Source organism: Leptodactylus fuscus, chromosome 1, assembly GCF_031893055.1.
Source record: "Leptodactylus fuscus isolate aLepFus1 chromosome 1, aLepFus1.hap2, whole genome shotgun sequence".
Lineage (NCBI taxonomy): Eukaryota > Metazoa > Chordata > Amphibia > Anura > Leptodactylidae > Leptodactylus > Leptodactylus fuscus.
Genome location: NC_134265.1, coordinates 327,661,800 through 327,681,682, shown reverse-complemented (window position 1 = coordinate 327,681,682; position 19,883 = coordinate 327,661,800). Strand labels below are relative to the sequence as shown.

At 43.8% G+C, this 19,883-nt stretch overlaps 1 protein-coding gene across 1 annotated transcript in view; it reads right to left on the bottom strand.

Annotated features, from left to right (window-relative positions):
- JAKMIP1 (janus kinase and microtubule interacting protein 1) overlaps nt 1–16,470 on the bottom strand; it is a 94,888-nt gene extending 78,418 nt beyond the window's left edge. The window contains exons 1-2 of the mRNA XM_075260975.1: nt 16,337–16,470; nt 3,221–3,364 (exon numbers count right to left, since the gene is read on the bottom strand). The gene's annotated coding sequence lies outside the window, so the exon portion shown is untranslated. The remainder of the gene's footprint in view (nt 1–3,220; nt 3,365–16,336) is intronic.
- Between the last annotated feature and the right edge of the window lie 3,413 nt (nt 16,471–19,883).

The window sequence follows — 19,883 nt, the reverse complement described above, 5'->3', positions numbered from 1 at the left end:
GAAAGCCGGTGCACTGCACTGGCATCCAGCCGCGCACTCTGCTCCGGATTAGGCCCAATGAATGGGCCTAGTCGGGAGTGTCGTCAGGCTGAATCGCGAGGCAACTCGGCCTGAAGAATGAGCATGTCGCTTCTTTTTTCTGGGAGCCGGAAATAATAGCTCCTGGAAAGAAGACCTAAGCGGCTCCCGTTGATTTCAATGGGAGCCGTCTTTTGGGTCAGGGTTTTGAGGCGGATACGGCCTCAAAATCCTGACCAAAATACTCAGTGTGAACTTACCCTAAGTGTCTCTAATGGCAAAACCCCTGTAACTATAATAATCAGAAGTGTCTGGTCTGTGTCACCCTGGTGCAGTCACATATTATATAAGGTGTCTGGTCTGTCTCATTGGCTGCAGTCACATATTATCAGAGGTGCAGGGTCCATGTCACCAGCTGCAGTCACATATTATCTGGAGGTTGTTAGATTTCCAGCATCATTTACGCTGTGATGTCCTCATCACGCCCTCTTTTCAGGAAAGTGATGAGGGCAACACAAAAAAAAAATAAATTGAAATTTTTTTTTTCAAAAAAACTGCAACTCTTTATGCCTTGTATACCAAAAAAACTGGAATATAAGGGATAATAGATCTGTCCCATTGTTTTTTTAAACCAGTCACTAAAAAAAAAAAATCTTGTGAATTAGGCCTTACTCTGAGCCCTCTATTGCTGATTTACCCTTGAAATATCCTATTAAAACCTCATTCATGATCTTCCTCCATCTTTACTTCCCTGCAACCCATAGCCGCCTACTATTTCCTGGACTCAAAGATCAACTCGCTGCTATTACTATACACTGCAGTGCATTCACACGGCTTCAGAGGCACATGTCGGGAAGATTCTCTTATGTACAACATGGTGGCTCAGTGGTTAGCACTGTAGCCTTGCAGTGCTGGAGTCCTGGGTTCGAATCCCGCCAGGAACAACATCTGCAAGGAGTTTGTATGTTCTCCTCGTGTTTGCGTGGATTTCCTCCCATTCTACAAAGACATGCTAACAGGAAAAAAATGTACATTGTGATGCCTATATGGGGCTCACAATCTACATAAAAAAAACCCAAAAAAAACAGAGGTCCTGTGTCCCCCCGTATGAATTAAACAGTGGTTGAGCATGTATGCTGCTGCACTGCTCATCTCATTGGCAGTCTCATAGTACATCGGATCCCGGTTCTTGTGATCAGTGGGAGTCTTGGCCATTATACAACTATCCCCTATCCTGTAGCTGAAAATCTCAACTTGCTCACGTGTGTCACAAACCAAACCAGCTGCTAAAAAACATCAGTATTGTTCGCGCTTTTTTTTCCTCGTCATCTAGGTGCTCACACAATTTTTGGGGCTAATGCCTGAAATAAACACCAACCCAGGGCATGAAGCATACCAAGGAAGGGAAAAAAAATAATCCAAAACAGGAAGATTTGAAAAACATGGGAAGACACAATAATATAGATCCAAGGGCTGTACTTGCTTTCATGGCTCCATTCACTTCTATCAGGACCTGTCGTGAGTTTGGCCCGTCTACACTGCTGTCTACCGCATACCCGGGCTGTGATAATACAAGGGTAGCTGTATGTGGCCATAGACATGAATAATGCACGGTCATGTGCATGTAGCCTAACCTATAACATATACTGTAGATACCGATATTTGCTCTTGTACAGGACAATGTCTCGTCTGTGGAAAACAGTCCATGTATAGGATGCGGACTGAACTCGGCCGTGTGCATAGGAGTTACTGCAGCATAGTGAGTTATATATGTAGCGAATCCCTGAACAGAACACAATACTGTATGGAACTCATAGCTTTATATCAGACGGGTACAGTAGTGATCAGGGAGTTCAGAAGCTCACCGCATCATCACTAGCTATATTGAGCTCTATTCACACAGCTTTGGTCAGTCTAGAAAATACAGCCACATCACAGTTGCATGAAAAGCCCCTTATGCCCGGTTCACACATGCTGATGTGTTCCGTCCATAAGGGTCCACATGAGGACCCCTACGGATGGAACACAAGCGCAACTGCAAGCACTGTGCAGTTTAAGCGCACAGGCCCCATAGACTATAATGTGGTCTGTGTGCTTGCCGCGCACTGCCTGCACAAATCGTTCATGCGGGCAGTGCGCAGCAAGCACACGGACCCCATTATAGTCTATGGGGCCCCTGCGCTTGAACTGCACAGCACTTGCAGTTGCGCTTGTATTCCGTCCGTAGGGGTCCTCATGCGGACCCTTACGGACGGAACACATCAGCATGTGTGAACCGGCCCTTACACAGTTCTAAGTAAGGATAAGGCCCTATGTAGCTAGCCGCAATCAGAAAACACTTTACGCCATAGGGTCCATTTATGTCGTTTTTTGAATTCTGGCACTGAATCCGTGTCAGAATCCACGTAGAAAAAAAACACATGGATTCTGAAGCAAATTTTTCCCTCGCCAAAATCCTCACCAAAAAACTCCATGTGAATGGAACCAAAGGGTCCATTCATGCGGAGGAATTTGGTGTGGAATTTCAGCACTTAAAAAAAAAAAAAAAAAAAAAGAAAAAAAAAAAAGCCTCCCATTGACTTCAATGGGTTCCTTTTCATCAGCGCTAAAATTCATCACCATTTCCCTCCATGTGAATGGACCCTTACACTTCTCCTTCCTGCTCAATCCACTCCTGACTTTTCCTTAAACACCCCCAGCAAAAAAAAAAAAAAAAAAAGAGAGCCGCTTTCTGGCAACGTGCGGCGTGAACCTAGCAGAGGACTTTTCAGTTTAAAAATGATGGACGCCCGACCAACCCCCTTTCAGTTGCCGCAGTTTTAGCGCTCTGCCTCTCCATTGTTCAGGTCCCCCGACAGACTCAAAAAACAGAGGCAGTGCGGGGGGGTTTTTGTAAAAAAAAAAAACCAAAACGTAAATGTAAATGAATGTAAAACAGCAGTGTGCCCTTATCCCCAGAGCCTTATGTAAGGCGGACCCCTCACCAAACAAACCATTAAACCAGTATTTTTTAGTCAAACAGGCTGCATAGCCGTCCATACACATGGAGGTGAACCACAACATGACCACACAATGGACACCGGGAACTCCCAGCCACATACACATTGCACTCGGCCTTTATTTTATTTTACCAAAAAGACTAAAATCTTCATATTAATGGAAATAAACGTGACATTTCCAAGCAGTGCTCCCCATAGCTTACCTTATAACACTGTGCTCTAATGTACACCAATGTCTCATCCTCAGGACGGGCCTGCTTTGAGCTCACACACACCTGGCGCCGCTTCTCTCCTCAAGAGTCACTTAAAGGGGAATCATCCTAAGGCCCGGACCACATGCTGCAGATCTGGAGTGTATTATGTAAGGAAAGGAGAAAGAAGAGAATTATAAGACTTTGCTAAAGTAATAACTAACAGATTTCATCTCTTATTTTCCACAGGCCCTTTGGACGATGTAAACCGTGAGCTAACCGCATGCCATGGGCAACTACACCTAGTTTGTGATATCTCCCCCTACAAGTGTTTAAAAAAAGTAAGAGTAAGTTCACACAGAGTTTTTTGGTCAGGGTTTTGAGGCCGTATCCGCCTCAAAACATAAATGCTTCCGACATTCCTTCACAAAAATTGCATAAAAAACCTACAGCATTTTTTTTCAGCTCAGCAACATAGATTGTGGCTTTTTTTCACAACTGATGGAAAGCAGATTCAGGACAGAATGTGGAGCTGATTTTAAAGCGGAATCTGCCTCCATTTGAACTTACCTTTAGGGTCCATTCGCATGGAGGAAAATGGCGCTTTATTTGGTGCTGAATTTTCCACGCTGAAAAAAAGCCTCCCATTGATTTCAATGTGTTACATGCGCTAAACAGAACCCTTTGAAGTCAATGGGTTTCTGTTTTGCAAGCACTGACTCTGACACAAGTTTATGTGTCAGAATCAGCGCCGCGTTACATTGTGGGAATGGACCCTTACAGTATATTCCAGTCCACGGGTACAGGTGGGTTCACACCTGCGCCCAGTCTCCGCTTTGTGGGTTTCCGTCTTCTGCCCGAGAAACTGGACAGGAGATGGAAACCGGCAGTCAGTGTCTGCCCGTGAGCGTCTTCTGGTCTCCGCGGTGAAACCGGGATTTTTTTTAACCAGACACAAAGTCCTGCATATCCGACTTTGTGTCCGGTTAAAAAAAACGGTTTTGCTGCAGAGAGGCAGAAGACACTGACAGGTGGTCACTTTGCAAATCCATTCAAGTGAATGGCTTTGAAAACTGACTGCTGGTTTCCGTCTCCTATCCAGTTTCTCGGGCAGAAGACGGAAACCTGCAAAGCGGAGACCAGGGAGCAGGTGTGAACCCACCTGTACCCGTGGACTGGAATATACTGTAAGGGTGCATTCACACTGAGTAAACGCTAGCTTATTCTGAACGTAAAACACGTTCAGAATAAGCGCCGTATAAAGCAGCTTCATTCATTTCTATGGGAGCGGGGATACGAGCGCTCCCCATAGAAATGAATGGGCTGCTTCTTTCACTCCGTGCAGTCCCATTGAAGTGAATGGGGAGTGCCGGCGTATACGGCAAGCTCTGCTCATGCCGGAGCGTACACGCCGGCACTCCCCATTCACTTCAATGGGACTGCACGGAGTGAAAGAAGCAGCCCATTCATTTCTATGGGGAGCGCTCGTATCCCCGCTCCCATAGAAATGAATGGAGCTGCTTTAGACGCCGCTTATTCTGAACATGTTTTACGTTCAGAATAAGCTAGCGTTTACTCAGTGTGAATTCACCCTTAGCGGACAGCTCTCCGTTGTTTGGGTCCTAAACAACAGATAACCCAGTGCAAGTGTGAACCTAGCCTTCGGGCCCATTCACACGGAGTAAGGGCCCCTTCACACGGCGTAAGCGCGCCGCTCATTTAGACATGTATACACGTGTCCGAGCGCGGTGCTTCAAAACAGAGCCCATTGATTTCAATGGGAAGTGCACGTATATCGGCATATAAGCGCGCTTCCCATTGAAATAAAAGGGCTCTGTTTTGAAGCGCCGCGCTCAGACACGTGTATACGTGTCTAAATGAGTGGCGCGCTTACGCCATGTGAAGGGGCCCTTAACGCGCGTGTATTTTGGCAAAATACACGTGTAAGAATAAGACTCCCATTGACTTCAATGACATTTTACACGTGTATTTTGACGTGTATTTTTACACATGTAAAAAAGTCATTGAAGTCAATGGGAGTCTTATATTTACACGTGTATTTTGCCAAAATACAAACGCGTTTACGCCATGTGAATGGGCCCTCACAGTAGTAGTTTGTATACTCTTATTCATATGAATACAAGTAGTTTTCTCTTTTTTCTTTTCTGAGTTCCTGGAATATTTCTGTAAATCTATGTAGCCAGAGATTCAGAAAACAAGGCTAAAACCATTTTAATCCCTGTCCGTTAAACAAGATCTCCATTATCAAGCCCCGTAATCTGAGATTTTATCCAACCAGTTAAAGTCCTTGTGAGCTCAGCAGATCAGGATCCGTGAAGGAGGAGAAACTCTCAAGATACTGCCACTTGTACAAGATATCATGGCATGGCATGGCATGATGTATGGTTCCCAGCAAAAATAACAGAGAATACACTACTAGAGTATGTGGCCTTGTGGGGTCATCTACACTCTTAGTAGGGGGCTGCACAACCTCTGTCTGCTGCCACACAGGCTCTCTGATACAGATACAGAGATGTCCTTTAAGAAGTACATTACCCAACAGAACCTGCCTATGTAAAATGCAATGTAAAACAAAGTGGAAAAAAAATGTGTTTCTGCCACGTTGATTTCCGCTGCTCTTTGCTACTTTAGCCTAAGGCTAAGGCCCCACGTTGCGGAAACACAGCTTTTTTTGTTGCAGATTTTGTTGCGGTTTTTTGAGTCAAACCCAGGAGTGGATTGAACAGAAGGGAGAAGTATAAGAACTTCCTATATATTCTCCATTCCCTCTGTAGCCATATTTGGCTTTGGCTCAAAAAAACGCAACAAAATCTGCAACAAAAAAAGCTGCATTTCCGCAATGTGGGGCCTCAGCCTTAAAGGGGTTTTCCAGTTTTCAAACTGGTGACCTATCCACAGGACTCACGTAATAAGAACGATAATGCAATTCACCAGAACTACCGCTATACAGTGGACGGGGCTGCTGCCCCAGGATGTCTCCATCCTACCTGGGACCTTCCACTTTTAGGCACATTTTACATGAGGTCCAAGGCTGCGTTCTCATCTGATTCGTAGACTCCGTAGCAATGTCTGCCTAAAATCACCAGACAAAAAAGTCCTGTAGAAATGACTTTTTCATCTGGCGCTTTCAGTTAAAAATGGATACCTGATGGTAAATCCTCTATTCTAAGCATATAACTGTACTTCTGTTTTTTACCTAACAGGTGTTGGTTGCCCCCATCAATGCACAATTGGGTGTGACCACCGTGTAACCCCGTCTATTGCCAAAACAAAAATTCTGAAAATCACCCCAACAACAGCAAACACCAAAAGTGAGAAATCCATTCACTTCTCCAACTCCCCAGATCCAATCTGATTGGATGATATGGCAACACCATCTTCATATAGCAAATGACCCTTAAAGACGTCTGTGTCTCCTAGCAACAATGACTAGGTTTGTTTTAGTTTTTAACCGATTGCTACTAGAAAGTTTCCTCCTCCGCTGCATCTGTATCTCTGTCCACATGAATGAACTGTAGGTGTCCATCGGCTGTATACCAGACACTGGGTGGTGTTTTCAGGCAGTGTTTAGCTATGGACTTCAATGTGTAATTTTTGCATGCTGTATGGCTAGGTTCACACTTGCCCACCACTCAGGTCCAGCAGGAGAGATGGAGAGCCTGTCCGCTAAAACAGCAGTTAACCACAGATCCCGTAGACTATAATGGGGTCCCTTGGGTGTCTGTTGGGTTTTTCTATTGTCCTCCATGCAGGACTTTTCTCTCCTTTGATTTTAGACAGATTCTGTGTCAGACTCCGATGTGTATCTAATCATAGCAAAAACCAAACCAGGACCTTAAAGGGATATTCCCAACTCGCCCGCTCTGTTCACTTCCTGGTTTTCTCTGTGAATTGGTGGGTGGGGTTTCACTTGCTGTCTCACAGGCAAATCCAGCTCTGCTAGCTCTCTTCATAGCAGTACATGTCTGCAGTCAGTAATGAGGGATGGTTGTAAATAAATTAGCACAGTATCACTGGAAGATGCACAATATGAAGCTGATGTTGTTATGTCAGTCCATGTAGCTGCAACGGGGCTAAGGGATAGCAGTAGGGAATCTCGCCCTGCACTACTCCCACTAGCTATCCCGGTCCCTGCCTCACGGGTGTGGGTCGGCTGTACTCAGGCTAAGCCTGACCCCGACAGCTCCTCTCTCACTGATTCCGTAGGCCTAGAGGGAAGTGGGAGAAGGAATGCCCTATAAGACCTCTAGGGACTGGAGACTAAAGGGGGTCACCCCTAACGAACAAGTGAAGCTGCTACTGACAGGGACTGACAAGGGTGTGCGCTGACTAACAACACAAGCAGCACACAGGAAAAATGTGGGAAAGGATTCCCCCAAACCAATATGGGAAGGAACCTTACACTAGGAAACAAACACAGGGAAACTGAGTAGAAATCAAAGGATAAGGCAATTCACTCACACAGTCAATTATACACAGAGGGAGGATTGGTGAACACAGAAGGGAAAACACACAAACCAACTCGTTCACCCAAACCTCCCAAAAACCAACCACGGAACTTCCTCTATCCCAGATCACCACCTACTCCTCCTGCTAAGGCCTAGCTCTGTAAAAGCGACACTCAGCACAGAACCATGGGAGGCATGGGTTTAAATACAGAGTAGAGACCACTCCTCCCAGGTGCAAATGGGAGGACAGACTAATCAACAAGGAGATAGAGCTGCCTACCATCAGTGCGCGCGTGCAAGTCAGAAGGTGTGCACCAATACCCACGACAGGACAACCCCGCAGCGCCAGGATGCCACCCCAGACACCGCGCAACCAAAAACTCCCCAGGTAAGAAAAATAGAAAGCAATGAACCAAAATACTCCTAACAGATGTAGCAGAGCTGGATTTGATAGGTGATGAGAATCCCAAATTTTCATGCTACAGGACCAAGAGTCAGCTTGCAATAAACTACATACAGAGGTAACAGACTCCCCATTCTCCCTTATCAGCAAAATTCAATTAGCCGACTGATAACTGGAAGAGCCGGAGATAAACAGCTCAGAAATAGCAGAGCACTCAGCTCCCCCTCCTGAGAGCAGGGAGCCACGTCACTTGTCCTGGGCTGAGAGATAAGATCATCACCGGGTCATGGTAACACAGTGTAAACAATGAAGTGAAGAATCTCAGATAGCGGCCAAACAAAGCAGTTTTGCTTAATACAGTCCTATGAAAAAGTTTGGGCACCCCTATTAATCTTAATCATTTTTAGTTCTAAATATTTTGGTGTTTATAACAGCCATTTCAGTTTGATATATCTAATAACTGATGGACACAGTAATATTTCAGGATTGAAATGAGGTTTATTGTACTAACAGAAAATGTGCAATATGCATTAAACCAAAATTTGACCGGTGCAAAAGTATGGGCACCTCAACAGAAAAGTGACATTAATATTTAGTAGATCCTCCTTTTGCAAAGATAACAGCCTCTAGTCGCTTCCTGTAGCTTTTAATCAGTTCCTGGATCCTGGATAAAGGTATTTTGGACAAACAATTCAAGTTCAGTTAAGTTAGATGGTCGCCGAGCATGGACAGCCCGCTTCAAATCATCCCACAGATGTTCAATGATATTCAGGTCTGGGGACTGGGATGGCCATTCCAGAACATTGTAATTGTTCCTCTGCATGAATGCCTGAGGATTTGGAGCGGTGTTTTGGATCATTGTCTTGCTGAAATATCCATCCCCGCCGTAACTTCAACTTCGTCACTGATTCTTGAACATTATTCTCAAGAATCTGCTGATACTGAGTGGAATCCATGCGACTCTCAACTTTAACAAGATTCCCGATGCCGGCATTGGCCACACAGCCCCAAAGCATGATGGAACCTCCACCAAATTTTACAGTGGGTAGCATGTGTTTTTCTTGGAATGCTGTTTCTTTTTGGACGCCATGCATAACGCCTTTTTTTATAACCAAACAACTCAATTTTTGTTTCCAAAATGAAGCTGCCTTGTCCAAATGTGTTTTTTCATACCTCAGGCAACTCTATTTGTGGCGTACGTGCAGAAACGGCTTCTTTCTCATCACTCTCCCATACAGCTTCTATTTGTGCAAAGTGCGCTGTATAGTTGACCGATGCACAGTGACACCATCTGCAGCAAGATGATGCTGCAGCTCTTTGGAGGTGGTCTGTGGATTGTCCTTGACTGTTCTCACCATTCTTCTTCTCTGCCTTTCTGATATTTTTCTTGGCCTGCCACTTCTGGGCTTAACAAGAACTGTCCCTGTGGTCTTCCATTTCCTTACTATGTTCCTCACAGTGGAAACTGACAGGTTAAATCTCTGAGACAACTTTTTGTATCCTTCCCCTGAACAACTATGTTGAACAATCTTTGTTTTCAGATCATTTGAGAGTTGTTTTGAGTAGCCCATGATGCCACTCTTCAGAGGAGATTCAAATAGGAGATCAACTTGCAATTGGCCACCTTAAATACCTTTTCTTATGATTGGATACATCTGGCTATGAAGTTCAAAGCTCACTGAGGTTACAAAACCAATTTTGTGCTTCAGTAAGTCAGTAAAAAGTAGTTAGGGGAATTCAAATCAATAAAATGATAAGGGTGCCCATACTTTCGCACCGGTCAAATTTTGGTTTAATGCATATTGCACATTTTCTGTTAGTACAATAAACCTCATTTCAATCCTGAAATATTACTGTGTCCATCAGTTATTAGATATATCAAACTGAAATGGCTGTTGCAAACACCAAAATATTTAGAACAAAAAATGATTAAGATTAATAGGGGTGCCCAAACTTTTTCATAGGACTGTATATTTAGGAAAAGTCTTAATTCCACATAAGCTAGCAGTATAGATAGGATCCTTTAGCTGGGACAACCTCTTTAAGGGTGTGTTCACATGCTAAAAAACGAAGAGGAATTTGAACATCTGCCTTGGATTTCTCTTCATTTTCCCAAGGAATGTATCTATGTCTCATGTCGCAGATCCCATGGCTGAATCAACCTCGGGATTGAACAGGATGCTTATTTTTTTCAGCGTCCTTCTCCAATCTCTGCGGAGGAAGGCAGTATTAAAGTGGCTCTATCAGCAAAATCATGCTGATAGAGCCCCACATATGGGTGAACAGCCTTTAAAAAGCTATTCAGGCACCGCTAAAGTTATATTAAACTACCCCCCAGTTTTAAAATAATACCCTAAAAAAGAATGTGATCTACTTACGCATCGTGCACGCAGGGCGGGCGTTCAGGGTGTGTCTTCATCTTCATCCACGCCTCCTCTTCCTCCGATGTCCTCCGGTCCCGTCCTCCTCCGGCGCTCGCGAACTGACATTGATAAAAAAAAAATTCCCTGGGCGCATGCGCAGTAGCATGCGGCTTCTACTACGGCTACTGCGCATGCGCCCAGGGCATTTTTTTTTATCAATGTCAGTTCGCGAGCGCCGGAGGAGGACGGGACCGGAGGACATCGGAGGAAGAGGAGGCGTGGATGAAGATGAAGACACACCCTGAACGCCTGCCCTGCGTGCACGATGCGTAAGTAGATCACATTCTTTTTTAGGGTATTATTTTAAAACGGGGGTAGTTTAATATAACTTTAACGGTGCCTGAATAGCCTTATTAAAGGCTATGCACACATATGTGGGGCTCTATCAGCATGATTTTGCTGATAGAGCCCCTTTAAGCTGCTTTCATCATTTTAATGTAGATTGCACTCTAGCTGGTGGAAGCAATCGGAGGACACAACCCCAATTCTGGTGATTTGTTAAGATCCCAATGGGAGGCCCCCACTGATATGGCAGTTACTACCTATACAATGGACAGTACCTTATTAAGATAAGATAAGATAATCCTTTAATAGTCCCACCTTGGGGAAATTACTGGAAAAATCTGCTAAACACTGAGCAAGCTCTGTAAAAGCAGCACCTCTCTTGCCTAGCTTCTTCCCTAGTACACTCCCAGTCTGTACAGGTAGGGAAATTATGCAGAAATGTTGATGCTTCTCTTGGATGAGACTAATAACTCTTCTTTGTATTTTATTTAAAGGGGCAGTCCTTTAACATAACCATATTTAAATTTATAGACAATTAACAGATAAATATTTTAATTTTTCTGAATTTTAACGACACTACATGTATGAGAAGATAACCCGGACACAATAAGGACATCATGGCCGGTTATCAGGAGGACACTACATGTATGAGAAGATAACCCGGACACAATAAGGACATCATGGCTGGTTATCAGGAGGGGACACTACATGTATGAGAAGATAACCCGGACACAATAAGGACATCATGGCTGGTTATCAGGGGGACACTACATGTATGAGAAGATAACCCGGACACAATAAGGACATCATGGCTGGTTATCAGGAGGAAACTACATGTATGAGAAGATATCCCGGACACAATAAGGACATCATGGCTGGTTATCAGGAGGACACTACATGTATGAGAAGATAACCCGGACACAATAAGGACACCATGGCTGGTTATCAGGAGGACACTGCATGTATGAGAAGATAACCCGGACACAATAAGGACATCATGGCTGGTTATCAGGAGGACACTACATGTATGAGAAGATAACCCGGACACAATAAGGACATCATGGCTGGTTATCAGGAGGACACTACATGTATGAGAAGATAACCCGGACACAATAAGGACATCATGGCTGGTTATCAGGAGGACACTACATGTATGAGAAGATAACCCAGACACAATAAGGATATCATGGCTGGAATTCGAAGCATAGAAAGTTCCAGCATTTAGGGTCATATCCACTGGTAACCAATCAAGACAACAGATGTGACCCCTAAGATGGTTAGAGAAAATCTATAAAAGTCTGCCAAATTTTTCATTATTTGCATCTTTAAAATTGTTTAATTTTTATTGTCTACAAATTTTAAATATGTTTATATTCATGAGAAAACTTCTACAGTATATCAGTGGTTCTTAACCAGGGTTCGATGGAACCCTATGCACGGTTCATTTTGTGTAACAGTAAAAAAACATATACCTATGTCTTGAATTTGGAAAAAAAAATCATATTTGATTTATCACGAAAGAAGATTTCAGGGGATTGTGCCTATAAAACTGGTGGGTTCGGTACCTCAAACAAGGTTAAGAACTACTGTTCTATATTAAGGTAAATTACATTTTTGTTTGTTTATAAATTTTGCACACAAAATTAGAGTTTCTTAGTTTGGATTTTTTCCAAATTACATTTTATTTATTATGATTTATTACATTTATTCCTATTATTATATTATATATTTTGCATGTGTTCTACCGTGTGCCAACTTACCAAATGGGAAATTCTCAACTCTGCCACACAGCTGTATGCATATATGGTGCTACCACTAGATTTTGGGTATTGTCAATGAAGCCTAAATTGGCACACAAAATCCATAGACTGAAGGATAAAATGTATCATCCTATAAATATCGCTCCACATACACAGCGTCATTTTACACATAACCCTACAGATATTGCATATATATCATCATGCATCACCTTCTATGTATGATTAGACACATCTTACTGTCTATATTACCCTAAATATACACAGTCCAGTCATATTAATGTGACCACCGCCTACTTTTGACGTCAACGTTAAATAACCAATCGCAGAAGGCCCGTGTCATCAGCCATCTGGATGCACTCATCATTGTGGAAGGCACGATGGATCCACACAAGTATGCATCTATCCTTGCGGACCATGTTCACCCCTACATGCCAATTGTTTTTCCTCAGGATGATGGCGTCTACCAGCAGGACAATGCGACATGTAATAAAGCTCGCAGTGTACGTGCGTCGTTCAAGGAGCACCAGGATGAGTTTCTTGTACTCCCTTGGCTAGCAAATTCCCCGGACTTGAACCCAATGGAGAATCTGTGGGACCACCTCGATCGGGTTGTTCGCGCCATAGATGCTCAACCGCGTTACCTAGTGCAGCTGGCCACGGCACAGGAGTCGGCATGGCTCAACATCCCAGTGACATCATCACAACATCCCCTCTCTTCCTGCACGTCTCACAGCGGTCCGCTCTGCCAAAGGTGGATATTCTGGATTTTGACAAGTTAATTCATGTGACTGGACTGTGTACAACACCACATGCCATGCCACCCTCATATCATATATACATACATCACCCTAAATATATACTATAAGTCTAAGGCTACAGTGTAAGACTATGTTCAGACAGAGGAAAATGAGGGATGCCTCAATTCACGGACTCAACAGCGAAATTTGCTGCAAAATCCACCACAAGATCCAACAGTGCGCTTATTTTTTCAGCGTCCTGTTTCTATTAAATGGGAGGCAGTATGGGGGCAGAATTTGGGGTGGAATCCCCCCAAAATCCATGGCAGATTCTGTTGTGTAAACAGGCCCTAGTGGGATTCAACGCCAGTCTTCATATCTCTTTCTCCGGCTACAACCATAATTTATATACCATGGCGTAAATGATCATCTTGTGCAATGTTTTGCACAAACACCTGCACAAAAAAACAAGGCATGATAAGTTTCCCCAATAGTGTATGAGAGAATGTAGAGAATGAGGTCAAAATTGGAAAAAATTGGGGTCCAAAATGGAGCAGATGGGCAAAGGACCCATCCATGCTCAAAAGACATAGTGATAGGGAACTTAGATTGTGAGCCCTATATGGGACAGTGACTGCCAATGTCAGTAAAGTGCTGCGGAATATGATGGCGCTATTATATGTACGACAGATAGATAACTAGGACACATGGCATGATTCATTTGGCCTTTCTGTCCTTCCAAATCATGACTGGCAGACATATAAACCGATTTTCTGCCTACATCAGTTACAATTTCACACATTTTATGACTCCATAGCCATGTCATTTTTCTAGATACTTTTCTATACTATTAAATTAAAGAGTGTCAAAACTTAAACACACTATATCTGGTGCATGCCAAGTACTCCAGTTGATCGCGCCAGTGATATAGCGGCCACCAAGTCATAGATGATTTCCTGAGTAGTCAGTGACCGTTCAAGTCACATCCCAAGGATGTCAATGTTAGATTTTACTTAAAGAGGTATTCTCAACCATAACCATAGCCTATGCCATAAATGTCCAATAGATTCAGGTCCCACCAGTGGGATCCTCATTTGTCTTGAGAAGCAGAGGTCCCTGACCCTTGTCTGGAAGAGATGACCGCGCATGCACATGGGTCTATCTGTCTATTGGAATGGGGCTTCTTATACTAGCTAAGGCTGTCTGATCGGCTGTTTTTCAAGCCCCTATTCAAGTGAACAGGAAGACTGGTAAATGGGGTCCGCCAGTGTCCATGTGTTTTAGCGGTCCATTGTTCCGTCATTTGGGTCCCCTGCTGAACTTGAACAACAGAGACTACACAGTTCAGTCACATTAATGTGACCACCTGTCATAATCCAGAATAAGCACCTTTGGCAGAGCGGACCGCTGCGAGACGTGCAGGAAGAGAGGGGATGTTGTGATGATGATCACTGGGATGTTGAGCCATGCCGACTCCAGTGCCGTGGCCAGCTGTGCTACGTTACGCGGTTGAGCATCCATGGTGTGAACAACCCGATCGAGGTGGTCCCACAGATTCTCCATTGGGTTCAAGTCCGGGGAATTTGCTAGCCAAGAGAGTGCAGTAAACCCATCCTGGCGCTCCTCGAACCACGCACGTACACTGCGAGCTTTATGAAGACGCACCAGACCACCACAGATGTGAACATAGTGTTAGCTGTATGATGGTGGTATTACAGTGGTACATAGAGCACAGTAATGTCTGCTGCCACCCAAAATCTGTTCACCCACCACTGAACACCACGTCCCACAAAAACACTAACAATTCATTCCCATCCTTGTTTCTTAGTCATATCTGCTGCCAAAAAAATGAGTGACAACCAACGTCCTCACCCAAACTCCTGAAAGCCAAGTCATGTTAGTATAGCGATACCCCGCTGTTCCATATCACAGCAGATTTCTGAGAAAAGCTGGATGACAACTCATGCAGGACCTGTAATGGTGGCCCTAGTGGTTGTCGTCCAGCTTGGTAGGAGAGGCTGACTTTATATTTAGGCTACATGCACATGACTGTAATGGTTTTGCAAAAATGGATCAGTATTCCGTGAAAAAAACATGTCATCCGCAATAATGAATCTGCAATAAGGCTTGTATGGGCAGGGAATAGGACCTAGGCCTCATGCACACTGTACACTACTATGGGCCCATATATACAGCCATAGTTACTGCGGACGTGTGTCTGGTCCACATTTACAGTCCTATATCTGTCCACATTTGTGACTCGGCCCATTCCAGAATGGATGGATTAGTGAAGACCATGTATACACCCACAGATTGCCACCATCATGTGTATGAAACCCTACTTCATAAAGTGAGGATGGCCTGGAAACTGGTTTGTGTGTAGGGGGCCATAGACATGAATGGATCCGTATACTATCCATACTTGCGGACGATATACTGTAAACACCAGACGTGTACATAGGGCCTTATACATAAGAAAAAACCTTGATAATCTCAGGATGCGTATATATTAGGTCTACCGCTTGTTACGTTACTGTATACAGTATATATACTACAGGTGTATATCCCCCCCCCCCCTCCAGTATGTCCTGCAGTTCACCAGCCAGATTCCCACCACACCCTCAGCTCATAGCAATACACAAGTCTGCAATTCTCCTTATCTATGCCGGGCAGACAGCCTGACATCTCATCGGAGAATAGGATAGCGTGCAACGTCCAGAATACTACACATCATATACACCTATATACACGCTACACAAACGATATAGACTCAGTGCAGCGCCCAGGCTTTGCAGGCATCCAGTGAAGGGTTAAGGGTGGGTCCCTGCTCCTGCCAGCTGCTGGTATAGTAAGGGCATGGAGATGGCACATTACAGGCACATCTATAGGAAGGCCACCTACCTCAGCCATGTATAGCTATGGATTACAGCTAGTGCTAGGAGATCAGGGGAGGATTGCAATGCAGGAGCAGCATGCACAGCCAAGCAGATTATACCCTGCACACCCAAGGCATCCCTGACACTGGCACAGACAGGTTGGCATGGCACTTACAGGGGATGCTGCTAGTCTGCTGGCCGTCACACAGGCTGGGGTACACGGAGCAGTGGATATGAAGCCTCCATTCACCATCCCGTCAGGAGGAGCTGTCTCTGGGCTCGGTGCTGCTGCTGCTGCAGTGCTGTCTGTGCTCAGTGCCGGGGAAGCAGCAGAGCATGCACCACGTGTTTCCCTATAGAAGAGAGTCACAGCGCTAACAGCGCCATCTAGTGGTCACATTACAATATTACAGCTTAAGGTGCTTTTTGTGCTTTTTTTTGTTCATTGCCACTCATGGTGTGCTTATACATTTTTATGCACTTAAGATGATATTTTTTATGAAAGTCAAAGGGAGTCATGTAGCACAAATTTTTCGAGGCATAGAAAAAAATCTGGATTTTGAAGCAGATGTTGTCGCAAGAGGTTTTCTGAAGCCGTCTCTGAGGCAGCTTTTTTTGTTGCAGATTTTTCTGTGTTTTTTTTAGTCAAAGCCAAAAATGTCTACAAAATGGAAAAATGGAATGGAAAATGTATAGGAAGTTCTTAGACTTTTACCTACTGCTCAATCCACTCCTGGACTTAGCTCAAAAAAAAAAAATGCAGCAAAATCAGCAACAAAAAAAGTTTAGTTTCCAGAACATGGGGCCTCAGGTCAGGGCCCCAAGGGACGGAAACGCTGCAATTTGCAGGAATCGCGGTGTTTTACAGTACCGGCAAAGTGGATGGGATTCTATTGAATCCCATGCCCATTTTGCGGTAAAAAACGCAATACAGACATGCCGCAATTTCCAAAACTGGCACGGTTTTGGAATTGCAGCATATCAATTATACTTATGGAAACGCTGCCGGTTTCCCCATAGATATAATTATAACAGAAAGTCCATGAAGGAAAACTCTGCAAACTTTCTGCAGGAAGAACCGCGATGTGTTGCTGCCGCTGCGGGATATTCCGTGGGGCCTTAGCCTCATCCTAAAACATTGTGACGTTCTATTTCCTAAATGCTCACGTTTTTTTTGTTTTTGTTTTTTTTAAATAAAAAACAGCCTCAAAAGTTTTTTAATAACTGAAATAATCAATAGGCGAAATCTCACATTTATTATTATTTATATGCATCATTACAAAAAACTTCCTAATATATATCCTGGTTAAATTCAGCACCCTTTATCTGATTTATTTTCAGGTCATTAACCTCAGCTGTGATGTTTCATTTACAAGCTTACTACCCCTCCCTGTGAGACGTTCAGCCAGCAAACCAAACATCACAGCAGCATATGACCTCAGATGTGGGAGTGATTTATTAGCTGTAGAGTGAAGTAGAAGAGGGGTATACAGAGATTGGGAACAGACAGATGAATCATGGGAAATGTAGTTTATCCACATATTCATTGCATGTAAATAACAGTGATACAAGGAGCAGCAAGTAAAATAAAGCCAAGCAAAAATCATCTGGGTTATTCAACTAATTTTTGCGTCTTTTTCCGATGACACGTAGGGCTTTATTTTTATGTTGGTTTTATTTTTGCTTTTCTTGTAACATATGGGGCAGTCCATATGTGACCAATTGTTGGCAAGCAGTGGACAAATGTATTTTTTTTTCATTATTAGAGCCAAGATGAACCCTTGCAATTAAGGAATGCTTTGTCCCATGCAAGGAGCATGGTCCATATGGTCATCAGACAGATTTATGAAGAAGCCACAGTATGTCACAGAATTAAAGGGGTTGTTCCATCACAAGGATCCTATATATACTGATAGCTTATGTAAATTGAAGACTATTCCTAAATATATTTCTTTAGAAATGTTACTTTGCCTGCAATGTGACCTTATTCCTTCCATTGTTTACACAGCGTTGCTATAACCATGGACCTGGGAGATAGGACAAGTGACATCATTTACACAGTGCCAGCAGGACAATCCATTCAGCTAATTGCAGTTTGCTGATAAAGCAGACTCTGTTATCTCTCTATGTAAACACACAGATAACACTGAGTCCATTCTGTATGAGCATCTGCATATTATCTGATCTGCATAAGGATTGTGTGTCCTGTTCAAAGGGGGAGGGAGAAGAGGAGAAATACAGGAAGTGAGAAGCAGACACTGCAGGCAAAGCTGAAACAAAGAGATGGGAAAACCCCTTTAAACTGTGTCACAGAATAACATTCTGCGTCATAAAATAACGTTCTGTGCAACAAATAAAAAATTTCTTTTTTTTCTGGTAGTGTACATACATTTTGTGATACCATTGTGAGGAGCACCTGACTCCCCCAACACTTTGAGGTTGAGCCCTTTGATTCCTCTTTGTTGGGTGAAATACTCATTTTGTACTCTGTTATTTAGGATTCCCCCATCCCCCGGAGGAGTCCTATACTATTAAGAAGGAAACACACAGGGGTGTGCAAAACAGTTCAGTCAGAGTGAAATAGGGTGATTTTTGGGGTACTGTCCTTGTTAGGGCAGAAGTTATTGGGGCACCTAGGATGAGAGTAGGGTGAGGCCGTGTTTCATCACTCCCTAGATGTTACCTTGTTGGCAAGATTGCCCCTCACTAGAGATGAGCGAGTATTTCTTCCTCGTGTATTGAGATACTAATTGGGATAAGATATGTATATCGTCTTGGCGATTGTATTAACCTAGATGATTTTGTTCCTTTAGGACACACTGGGTAATCGGCCTTGCCTGGTAAACTGTATTTTTCTTGTATCCGCAGATGTGCTGGTTTATACTGTATTTTATTTGAAAATATTAAAAGTTAAGTTTTAGATTCAGTTCACACTTGCTGTGTGAATACATTTTGTGATTATGACTAGAAATGAGCAAACACCGTTCGATCGAGTAGATATTCGATTGAATATCAGGCCGTTCGAGGTATTCGAACGCAGTAGAAATTCGATTCCCCTTCCACCTTCCCTGGCGCTTTTTTCGCACCAAGTGCAGGGGAAGTGGGACAGGAACTACGACAACGGAGGCATCGAACAAAAATCGGAAGAAGTAATTGGCGGCCGAAATGAGGTGACCTCCAATTTATACGAATGGTGAATTTAACATTCGATTAATTTGAGACTGTGAACTATGTGACTGTGAGACAGGGATAGATGTACAGGCAGGGTTAGCTAGGGATTACCTTTATTTAGGGGGGAAATGTTACTCACTCAGCTCTTTGGGGATCCCTGTGAGCTTGCGATATGTGCGAGCTGACTTTTTCCCATAGAAATGCATTGAGCAGCGTTGATTGGCCGAATGCCAAATAGAGTACAGCATTCGGCCAATGAACGCTGGTTCTGCTGGAGGAGGCGGAGTCTAAGATCGGTCCACAGCAGTTTCCATTGTGGTCAGATCTCAGATGTAGCAGTGCTGACACAGCTCTATTACACGGAGAAGCTGCAGAGCTCAGCACACACAGAGAGGCAGCAGAGCTGAGTGTGCAGCAGGGTTCAACGCACATTCAGCTCTGCTGCATCTGAGATGTAGCAGTGCTGAGTGTGCATTGAACCTTGCTGCACACTCTTCTCTGCTGCATCTCGGGTGTAGCAGAGCTCAGCGCACACTCAGCTCTGCTACATC